The sequence below is a fragment of the Polypterus senegalus genome, chromosome 5 (genome assembly GCF_016835505.1).
Source record: "Polypterus senegalus isolate Bchr_013 chromosome 5, ASM1683550v1, whole genome shotgun sequence".
NCBI classification, from domain to species: Eukaryota; Metazoa; Chordata; class Cladistia; order Polypteriformes; family Polypteridae; genus Polypterus; species Polypterus senegalus.
In genome coordinates, this window is record NC_053158.1 from 204,093,156 (window position 1) to 204,105,190 (window position 12,035).

Here is a 12,035-nt window from a genome sequence, read left to right on the forward strand (position 1 = left end):
CAACGACGACAGAATATTGCTGTGATCAGCGTCATTAAATGTTAATTACTAATATTAATTAATATTAGACTTGGACTACCTGTGGTTCCCTCTTGGTGTCCTTAGCGCACCCCTGTTCAGTAACACAAATGGTGCACAACATTTACAGAGCATGTGCAGCCAAGTTGGTGACGGTCCTGACTTTGTATCATCAGAGTTCAATGACTGGTGGTTCTCTCCCCACCTCCCTTGGCATCCTTGGCAGCAGTAGCTCAGTCGGTAGAGCGGGTTGTCCAGCAATCGGAGGATCGCAGGTTCGATCCTGGCTCCCGGCATGAGAATGCAGCTGTTGTGTCCTTGGGCAAGACACTTAACCTACCTTGCCTGCTGGTGGTGGTCGGAAGGATTACTGGCGCCAGTGTTTGGCAGCCTCGCCTCTGTCAGTGCGCCCCAGGGCAGCTGTGGCTACAAAGTAGCTTATCATCACCAGTGTGTGATGGGTGAATGACTGTTTGTGTTGTAAAGTGCCTCAAATACAGGCCATTTACCATCCAAAGTGCATGCCTCTTAACTTTCATAAATGGCGCCCCTCAGGTGGCAGCACCCTATGCCACCTAATGGATTGACCAACTCGGAGCACAGCTGATGTCTTTTAAGTGTGTTCCGCTTTCCAGGCGCTGTGGTGTCCTCCTAAATCACAAAGGCGTGCATGTCACTCAGGCTAGGGCACGGGTGTCCAGCTCCGGTCCTGGAGGGCCGCAGTGGCTGCAGGTTTTCATTCTAACCATCTTCTACATTAGTGACCAGTTTGGGCTGCTAATTAGTTTGAATTAACTCAACTCAGGCCCCTTAGTTGTCTCTTTTTCCTTACTTACGAGACACAAAACGAGCCACGTGAGCAGCTCACCTGTGCCCATCACACAATATATGAAAATAAAGAAAGGTGATGGTCTCGGTGTTCTTACAAAAAGCAGAAAAATCAACAATTTTGGAAATGTCTGCTCTGGCAGAAAGAGAGCAGCAACAGGCCATGGATTCAAATAACAAGTTTAATTAATAGCAAGAATTGGCTTCTGGGGCAGCACGGTGGTGCAGTGGGTAGCGCTGCTGCCTCACAGCTAGGGGACCGGGGTGTCTGTGTGGGTTTCCTCCCAAAGACATGCAGATTAGGTGGATTGGCGATCCTAAATTTGTCCCTAGTGTGTGCTTGGTGGGTGTGTGTGCGCCCTGTGGTGGGCTGGCACCCTGCCCGGAGTTTGTTTCCTACCTTGTGCCCTGTGTTGGCTGGGATTGGCTCCCGTGACCCTGTAGTTAGGATATAGCGGGTTTGATAATGGATGGATGGATGGATGGGCTTCTGAATAAGAAGTTTGAAATCCCAATTTTTATGGTCATCTGTTGGCTCGTTTCACATCTCATTTCTGTTTGGCTGCCATTTAATGAACAAAAGAATAAATTCACAGGACTGAATCCTTAAAAACAGGGCTATTAAAATGAAGGCAAAAGAAGTTAATTAACATCAAATGCTGGTCACTAATGAAGAAGATGGTTAGATTGAAAACCTGCAGCCACTGTGGCCCTCCAGGACTGGAGTTCGACACCCCTGGGCCAGGAGATCCAAACTGGCTCAATGTGTCTGCGAGTGCGAGAAAAGCCTCTGGCTGAACTGGCGGGCTGCTCCACATCACCGCTGCTGGGATAGATTTCTGGTTCCCTGCCATCATTACACTTGACTAAACTGTTTCAGAAAATGAATGGACAGACTGCTTAAGCCTAAGTGAATGAGCATACCTACCACCAAATATGTGAAAATTAGAAATAAATAAGATGATTTTCGGTTGAAATGAATTCTGACATTTTTCTCCTACAAACATGAGGATTGGGATTCCAGAGGCCAAGGGATTTCAAATTGTACACACTGCAAACATGAAGCTATTAGAGAATTTAATTGTGAACAATGAGCATTACATCGGGCAGCAGCTGCTCGCTGCCTGTATCCCGGTGGGGACTGGCAGTTCGTCACGGGTGAGGAGGGCAGAGTGCGAGTGTGGAGGCAAGTGGCAAGACGTGCAGATTCAAAAACTGCTGCTCACCTCAGTTTTGGGAACCGAAGGAGAGTGAAGTGCGCAGGTTGGAGGTCAAATGGCAGAGTTGGGCCTAATTAGGAAGGAATCTTTATACTGATACCAGCCAGGATGGGTTTATGAGAGGAAGATCCTGCAAAACCAGGCTTTGCACAGGTAACTGGAATGGTTGACAAAAGCAAAGCATGCGACTAAACCGACTTTGACTCAGTTGTCCCACTCCAAAGAGTAATTCTAAAACTTTTGTCAAAGCAGTTTTCACTGCGACATGCTGTGTTCGTCTAGACCTTGATCGTCAGATATTTTCCTGGAAATTCGCTGTCCAGCCGGCTTAGATGAACGTTTATTTTTCCAGACCAATGTGACATTGTAGAGCTATAGAGGTCAATATTAGATGGGACAGCTCCCCAAATATATAACACTCGCCCTATTGGATGGGACAGTTCCCCAAATATATAACTCTAACCTTATTGGATGGGGCAGATCCCCAAATATATAACGCTAACTTTATACGAGGTGTGGCAGAAAAGTAATGAGACTGATTTTTTATTTACCAAAGTTTTTATTTTTTTCAAACATCAATGTTATCCCCTTCAAAGTAGTTCCCTTGGGCAGCTCCACACCGATGGAGACGTTGTTCTCACTATTGGTAGCAGCGCTGGAAGTCTTCAACCGGTTTGGTCTTCAGCATGTCTGTTACACTCTTTTGGATGTTTTCTAAAGTCCGAAATGACGTCCTTTGAGGACATTTTTCAGTTTAGGAAATAGGAAAAAGACACACAGACTGAGGTCAGGTGAATAAGGGGGCTGGGGAACCACAGGAATGCGTTTTGAGGTCAAAAATTCTGTTATGGAGAGAGCAGTGTGACATGGGGCGTTGTCATGATGGAGCATCCATTTGTCTGCAATGTCTGGTCTCACGCGAATGACCCTTTTTCTAAACCTTTCAAGGACGTATTTATAAAAACTTGGTTGACAGTTTGTCCAGGAGGAACAAATTCTTTGTGGACGATTCCCCTTTTGTCAAAAAAACAAACCATCATTGATTGATCTTGATTTGCTCATTCGAGCTTTCTTTGGTCGAGGAGAGTTTGCAGTGTGCCACTCCTGACTTTGCCTCTTGGTCTCAGGATCGTATTCAAAAATCCATGATTCATCACCTGTGATCACACGACTAAAGAAATCTTGCTCATTAGCGATTCTGTCAAGAAGATCAAGACACTTGTTTTTTCGATTGTTCTTCTGCTCAATTGTGAGGTTTTTCGGCACCATTTTGGCACAGACCTTTCGCATGTGCAAATGTTCAGTCAAAATTTGATGAACGGTAAATCTGTTCAAATTTAATTGTTCACTCAACATTCTTAATGTTAAACGACGGTCTGATCTCACAAGAGTGTTGACACGTTCGATGTTTTCATTGATTTTCGAAGTTGAAGGCCTCCCTGAACGGTGTTCATCTTCAACGTGTTTTCTGCCTTCCAAAAATGATTTGGGCCAGCGAAAATCTTGAGCTCGGGATAAAGAATGTTCCCCATAGGCCTGTTTTAACTTTTCAAACGTCACACTTGCTGATTCTCCAAGCTTAACACAAAATTTAATGGCACAACGTTGCTCCAAATTCCGCTGTTCCATTTTGCGTGACGCACAACCAAAAACACAACTTTGCTAATAGTAGTCACAAAAATCACGTAGTTAACGGAAGGAGTTGAAACTCGCACTGAGCTATGAGAGGGTACTGATACACGGGCTCTATCAAGGACAACAGCGCAGCGTTGCCAGATCGCTTGCAGCGTTGCCAGTCTCATTACTTTTCTGCCACACCTCGTAGGATGGATCAGCTCCCTAAATATTTCACCCTATTGGATGGGACAGCTCCCCAAATTTATAACACTAACCTTATTGGATGGAAAAGTTCCCCAAATATATAACACTCGCCCTATTGGATGGGACAGATCCCCAAATATATAACACTAACTTTTTAGGATGGATCAGCTCCCTAAATATTTCACCTTATTGGATGGGACAGCTCCCCAAATTTATAACACTAACCTTATTGGATGGGACAGCTCCCTAAATATATAACTCTAACCTTATTGGATGGGGCAGCTCCCCAAATATATAACACTAACTTTTTAGGATGGATCAGCTCCCTAAATATTTCACCTTATTGGATGGGACAGCTCCCTAAATATTTCACCCTATTGGATGGGACAGCTCCCCAAATATATAACTCTAACCTTATTGGATGGGACAGTTCCCCAAATATATAACTCTAACCTTATTGGATGGGACAGCTCCCCAAATATATAACACTAACTTTTTAGGATGGATCAGCTCCCTAAATATTTCACCCTATTGGATGGGACAGCTCCCCAAATATATAACACTCACCCTGTTGGATGGGACAGATCTTCCATAGGAGGCACAGTGGGCAGCACAGCTCTGGAGATCCGGACACGGTGTGGAGTTTGCTTGCTCTCCCTGTGTCATTTTGTGATTTTTTTCCCCAGGTACTCCATTTTTCCTTCTATATCCCTTAGATGCGTATGCTAATTTAATTTGCAGATTTAGACTGGAGTCTTATGTGTGTGACGGTCCGGTCCCAACTTGCACCTAATGCCTCTGCAACCCTGAAGTAGATATGAATTTTGAAAATGGATGAATTATTTACTGACCTCAACTGCCTACACATCATGTCAGGAATCATCACCGTACCACTGTGGTGGAGCCAGTAACGGGGGGTCGGGGGTTCACAAACTGGACAAAAAAAATGTCAAGAACCCCCCCACTTAAACCAACTCCCAGCTGTCAATGTTGATCTCTTTGTCCCAATGCATCATAAGCTCTTAGTGGCCATATTCATTAGAATATGTGAGCTTCAATATGGTGGGGGTACGGGGCACTAATGAGCTTGCACTATCCCAGTGCCAGTAATGAATAAAGACAAAGACCCCCAACTTTACATCCCACACATTCAGTATTAGACATAATAAACAGGACAAACTGATCAAGGACAGCCCCATCACAATGACTGTCAAAATGAAAGCAAAAATAAATTTTGTAAGGTTTTAGACCTAATAAAAAATACAATGTCTCAGAGAAATATGGATTAAGCCTAATTAAATGACATCTCTATTTACAGTAGATAAAAATCCAACGTCTGTCTGTCTGTCCGCTTTTCACAAGAGAACTACTTAATGGATTTTTTCCTATTATTTTCTTGAACATTCCAGTTGATTCTGTGACTTCTGTCATCGCACTAAGTATCATAGTTCGGCTGCAGCGCCGATTTATTTGTGCGAAACCGAGAGACAGGCTGCAGGCCGAGGGGAGGGGGAGGCGGGACCTCAGGAGTAGGGAGCCTGGCAGGGCCCTCCTTACTCACGCGCCAGTCACTCTACCACCCGCCACGTGTTGGAGCGCACCTCGCCTCCACTTAGCTAGCAATACCTGTTTGTTGGGCAGACATTATCATCTAGAGCAGGGGTCTCCAACTCCAGTCCTGGAGGGCCGCAGTGGCTGCAGGTTTTTGTTCCAACCCATTTGCTTAATAAGAAGCCCTTATTGCTCAAGTAACACTTCTGCTTCACTTTAGTGGTCTCACTCGTTAAGATTTTGAACCCGTTATTGCTTGTTTTAGTCTGCAACAGCTGTAGTCTCAGTTTTTAATGGCTCCTTATCAGCCAAAGAAACCAGCATTGCTCCATTTCGCTTGTTTCCACTTACACCTCTGTGTGTATTTATCATGCGCTATTGGGTTTAATGAAATACTTGGAAGGAAAGTGAAGAGAAAAAAGTGAAGCACTGAGAATAACTTCAACTCATTTGGATGATATGCTTAGAAAGGAAAAAAAAATCTAGGATATGAGAATGACCTGACATGGCAGAGCTAAAGCACAAGCAAGCCATGAAATTAAATAATTGACGAGGATTGGGTTTTAATTAAGCAACTGGGTTGGAACAGAAACCTGCAACCACTGCGGCCCTCCAGGACTGAATCTGTCCACCCGTGATCTAGAGCAGGGGGCGCCAGCTCTTGTCCTGGAGGGCCGCAGTGGCTGAAGGTTTTCATTCTAACCCTTTTCTTAATTAGTGGCCAGATTTTGCTGCTTTTTGCCTTAATTTGAATTGATGCACAACTTAAGACTCAGACCCCTTAATTATTTATTTTTCCTTAATTAGCAACCAAACAATAATAAGACACAAAATGAACCAACACGGTCCTCCCTCCCTGTGTGGAGTTTGCATGTCCTCCCCGTGTCTGCGTGGGTTTCCTCCCACAGTCCAAAGACATGCAGGTTAGGTGGATTGGCGATCCTAAATTGTCCCGAGTGTGTGTGTGTGCATCCTTCCCAGGGTTTGTTTCCTGCCTTGCGCTCTGTGTTGGCTGGGATTGGCTCCAGCAGACTCTTGTGATCCTGTAGTTAGAATATAGCGGGTTGGATAAACTTTAAAAAAGATAAAAGAAAAAAAACGGGTGGCACAGTGGGTAGTGCTGCTGCCTCGCAGTTAGAAGACCCTTAAGGGTTTGCTTCCAGGGTCCTCCCTGCGTGGAGTTTGCGTGTTCTCCCCGTGTCTACGTGGGTTTCCTCCCACAGTCCAAAGACATGCAGGTTAGGTGCATTGGTGGTCCTGAATTGTCCCAAGTGTGTGCTTGGTGTATGTGTGCCCTGTGGTGGGCTGGTACCCTGCCCGGGGTTTGTTTCCTGCCTTGCGCCCTGTGTTGGCTGGGATTGGCTCCAGCAGACCCCCGTGACCCTGTATTCGGATTCAGCGAGTTAGAAAATGGATGGATGGATGGATGGATAATATAATATAACATAATGTAATACGGGCGGCACGGTGTCACAGTGGTAGAGCTGCTGCCTCGTAGTTCGGAGGCCTGGGTTCGCTTTCTGGGTCCTCCCTGTGTGGAGTTTGCATGTTCTCCCCGTGTCTGCGTGGGTTTCCTCCCACAGTCCAAAGACATGCAGGTTAGGTGCATTGGCGGTCCTGAATTGTCCCGAGTGTGTGCTTGGTGTGTATGTGTGTGTGCCCTGCGGTGGGCTGGCGCACTGCCCGGGGTTTGTTTCCTGCCTTGTGCCCTGTGTTGGCTGGGATTGACTCCAGCAGACCCCCGCGACCTAGTAGTTAGGATATAGCGGGTTGGATAATGGATGGATGGATGAACCAACACATAAACAACAACCTGCATCCAGCAGACAATAACTGAAAATAATGAAAGGTGAAGGCCTCAGTGATGTTGATCTGCTCAGGTCCACCAAACATTCTGGCAGCCAGCGCTCTTAAATAAGAAAATCAACAGTGTTGGAAATGTCTGCCATGGCAGAATGAGCGAGTGCCATTGAATTAAATAACGGGTTTAATTAGCAACGAGAATAGGCTTCAAATTAAGAAACTGAATGAAGTGAAGTTGGTTGGAGTTTGACGCCCCAACATAGTTAGTCATCTGTTGGCTCACTTCACATCAAATTTACGTTTAGGTGCCGTTTAAGGAAAAAAGAATCAATTCAGTGGTCCGAGTCTCAAGAAAAGTCAATTAAAATAAAAGGGAAATAGTGAATTAGCAGCAAAAACTAGTCACTGATTAAGAAAAGAGTTAGAAGGAAAGCTTGCAGCCACAGTAGCTCTCCAGGACTGGACTTGGAGACCCCTGATCTAGAGAATGTTAAAGAGTAACGTTTGATGTTTTTCAGAGCGAGATCACAGCTCTGTGTGTTTTAGAGGGTAGCTCGTCATTGGCAGAGATATCACGGCCACCTGTTTTTCTCCCCACATGGGAGACCCTCTCCCATCAGAGATGAACACGATCAGATACAGTGCCAACGTTTGACGTTCGAGCGTACCTACCTTCTGCTTGGCCAGAGATACCCTGCCAGGATTTTTACATTTTTGGCAAAGAGATCACAGCTAAATTCTCGCCCCTGATAGCAAAACCAAAATTATTGCATATCAAGAGGCCCTCGGATACAAAAGCTATCAATACAAATTATTACATTTATTTTTTTTTTATTATTATTGATTTTTAAAGTTTGTCCTGTTTCACTACTATGTGGGCGGAGCCGCGGGGGAACAGCTAATAGTTAATAAGAATCATAACAATAACATGAAGGATAGCAAAAATCCAGTATAGGCAAGGCATTGATGGTTTCCCCCTAATTAATACTGTCAGGAAACTCTGAATGAGAGGTGGGGATAACTGCACACGGGGGTGTGGTTTGGACTTCCTGAATGAGGAGGGTGTAGTTTGGACTTCCTGAATGAGGAGGGTGTGGTTTGGGCTTCCTGAATGAGGAGGGTGTGGTTTGGACTTCCTGAATGAGGAGGGTGTGGTTTGGGCTTCCTGAATGAGGAGGGTGTGGTTTAGACTTCCTAAATGAAGAGGGTGTGGTTTGGACTTCCTGAATGAGGGGGTGTGTGGTTTAGACTTCCTAAATGAAGAGGGTGTGGTTTAGACTTCCTGAATGAGGAGGTGTGTGGTTTAGACTTCCTAAATGAAGAGGGTGTGGTTTAGATTTCCTGAATTAGGAGGGTGTGGTTTGGATTTTCTGAATGAGGAGGGTGTGGCTTTGGACTTCCTGAATGAGGAGGGTGTGGTTTGGACTTCCTGAATGAGGAGGGTGTGGTTTGGGCTTCCTGAATGAGGAGGGTGTGGTTTCACACAGAAATCAACATAAAATGTCTGTTGCTGCACGCTGTGGCTGCCAGTTTGCCAAGAATGTGCGGCAGGCTTGCTGCCAGGCTGTCTTCGTGTGGCTGGAGCAGCAGCAGCAGCAGCAGCAGTGGTCACAGTCGCAGTGCACTGCAATCTGCTTTCTACCTCTTATCATTGTTAAGTGGCAGTCCCTGGCAAATATTGTCAGTTCCACGATTAGCCAGGGACCAATCGACTGAGGCTGGAACGTCACATTCGTTTTCGATCACTCGTATCAAAATCGGAGTTCGACAAGTCGCAGTCCAGTTCAGAGATAATAGGCACAACGTCATCCACTGAGTATTTTTGCATTACGCATCCGCTTTGGTCTCGCCAGATGTCAGTGCCATTTTTGCCGTTGTTTGCGCCTCGCAACTCACACGCACGCAGGAAATCTCGGTCAAATCAATGAAGCTAACTTTCCTTCTAGCAACGAGAGTCCAACTAAAACATAACGGATGGTTCGGTCACAGTTTACAGTTGATTACCATCATCAACTCCTCCTTTTGACAAAAGTCAACATCAGCCCTGAAAGAGTTAAAGTGTGACCCAACTTCAATGTCCTCTCAGAATAAACTTGAACCTGAAATTAATTTTGGGGCTCAGAGTAGTGACAAAGAGCAATGTCAGTGTATGAAAGGCGCCAGTGATTAATGTGGAAGTGTCTCATTGGGATTCAAGCCGGCTTAATAGATCATAGCTGATGAATAATATGGAGATATGTTGCAGCAGGGACATCAAGGGGTTAAATGAAACGTCCGCCTGACCACATTTTTTTTCCATCGCCCGTCTGGTATTGTGGAGCCACGGTGACTTGAATTAAACGTAGAGGTCAACGGCTTCGGGGTCATTCAATCAATCATCACACTATGGCTTGGTCCGTGGGGAGACGCTGCCAGCGGCTGGGTAGGTAGTGGAGCTGAGTTGGGGGGAGACGCTGACTGCTGGGACACCTCAAGGAAATAAACCTAACAATGAGCCTGTCAGCTGACATCCCAGTCACCGTGCCGTTCTTCGAAAGCGGCAAGCTGGGGGAATCACAGGGCTGCCGCTGGAAATGTCACGCTGCAAATGAGTTACTCGGATCCTTAAAACATCCAAGGGAGATTTTTGTATGTATTAATTAAAAAAGTAACAAAACTATTAAAAGTGATAACCATGATATCATCTAGTGGCTAATTCTTCTTCTTCTTTCGGCTGCTCCCATTAGGGGTTGCCACAGCGGATCATCTTCTTCCAGATCTTTCTGTCCTCGTCATCTTGCTCTCTCGCACCCGTCACCTGCATGTCCTCTCTCACCACATCCATCAACCTTCTCTTAGGCCTTCCTCTTGTCCTCTACCCTTAGCGCCCTTCTCCCAATATCCCCAGCATCCTCTGCACGTGTCCAAACCAGCACAATCTCGCCTCTCTGACTTTGTCTCCCAATGAGGCACACTAATTTGAACCCTTCGCTCACTGTAAAGGCACATTCATATCAGATGCTACCAGTCAGCATTGGCCCAGCGTTGTGCAGGGCTACTGGGGGTCCGTTCAGTTAGCCTGTATTTGGCAGGCCCAGCTGCTTTCAAACCCAAGGTCAAGTGCACTCTCGTTCAAAAAGACAAAGGTGGTAAGCCCTAAACAAGTAGCCTGCTGCTCACCCTCCAAATGGACCCTCCTCTTGTATCCCTGGGGGGAAGACTGGCAGGTGCTGGCCCCAATCACAAGCACCAACCACTGCCTGCTGTGGCTTTCTCTAATCATTATGGGATCCCTGGTGGACCTTTCCTTTGGACTAATAACACCAACGGGTCAAGAGGCCATCCTCGTGCCTTTAGGAAAGACTCATTCTGCATGCACAGTTAGTCAGCTGCCTAAATACCGTCCTGTTTAAACGAATGGGATTGCACATTACGGTCATGTCCCCTGATGGCCATTACTGCATTTGGACACTTAACGTCAACCAGTGAGCAACAGTCATTTTAAAAGACAACAAACGTTGCGAAATGGTATACTATATTAATCACAGTAAGCCGATAGAGTTCTGCTTCTCAGTAACGCCGGTGGTGCAACAGCAAAAGCAAAAAAGGCAGCTGTACAAATTCAAACAGCGACGCACTCACATTTAGGTTCATGTGCGCAAAACCAGCCTCCCATTGATATCTAGCTCTCTCTCTTTATATCTATCTATCCATCCATCCATCATCCAACCCAACTACAGGGTCACAGGGGTCTGCTGGAGTCAATCCCAGCCAACACAGGGCGCAAGGCAGGAAACAAACCCTGGGCAGTGCGCCAGCCCACCACAGGGCGCACACACACCCACACACCAAGCACACACTAGGGACAAATTAAGATCGCCAATGAACCTAATCTGCATGTCTTTGGACCGTAAGAGGAAAGCGGAGCACCCGGTCTCCTAACTGCAAGGCAGCAGTGCTACCCACTGCGCCACCATGCCACCCATATATATATATATATATATATATATGGTTGAAATAGTTTTACTATCAATAATGCAAAGAGTACGCGACATGTGTTTCGCTCACGTGTGACACTCACTGCACCCACTCTCAAGAATCGAACCTCGGCTGTCAGTGTCAGAAGCGAAGCCTCTTACGTTGCGGCACGGCTTGTGGTTCGTTTATTTGACAGTACGTGTCGTGTACTCTTGGCATTATTTGACAGTAAAACTATTTCAACCATTCTATGATCTGCTTCTCGCAACTGAAAGAGGGCACCTTGACGGATGTTAGCCGACTTGCTGACCAACCACAGGCATTACCTGGAAGGTAACCACCGATACAATCGGATTGTGATACAGACTATGAATGCTATGAATATATATATATCTTCATCCATCCATTATCCAACCCGCTATATCCTAACTACAGGGTCACAGGGGTCTGCTGGAGCCAATCCCAACCAACACGGGGTGCAAGGCAGGAAACAAACCCTGGGCAGGGTGCCAGCCCACCACAGGGCACACACACCCACACACCAAGCACACACACTAGGGAAAATTTAGGATTGCCAATCCACCTAACCTGCATGTCTTTGGACTGTGGGAGGAAACCCATGCAGATATGGGGAGAACATGCAAACTCCACACAGGGGGGACCCGGGAAGCGAACTAAGGTCTCCGAACTGTGAGGCAGCAGCGCTACCCACTGCGCCACCGTGCCGCCCCTATATATATATATATATATATATATATATATATATATATTGCCTTCTGTGTGATCTTTGTTTTTTCTCTCCATCTGTATGTAAAGCAACCATAGGTTTGTGAAAAG

General features: G+C 46.0%; 1 protein-coding gene across 1 annotated transcript in view; it reads right to left on the reverse strand.

Annotated features, from left to right (window-relative positions):
- tmeff1a (transmembrane protein with EGF-like and two follistatin-like domains 1a) overlaps window positions 1-12,035 on the reverse strand; it is a 234,534-nt gene that overhangs the window by 130,172 nt on the left and 92,327 nt on the right. The window lies entirely within an intron of this gene.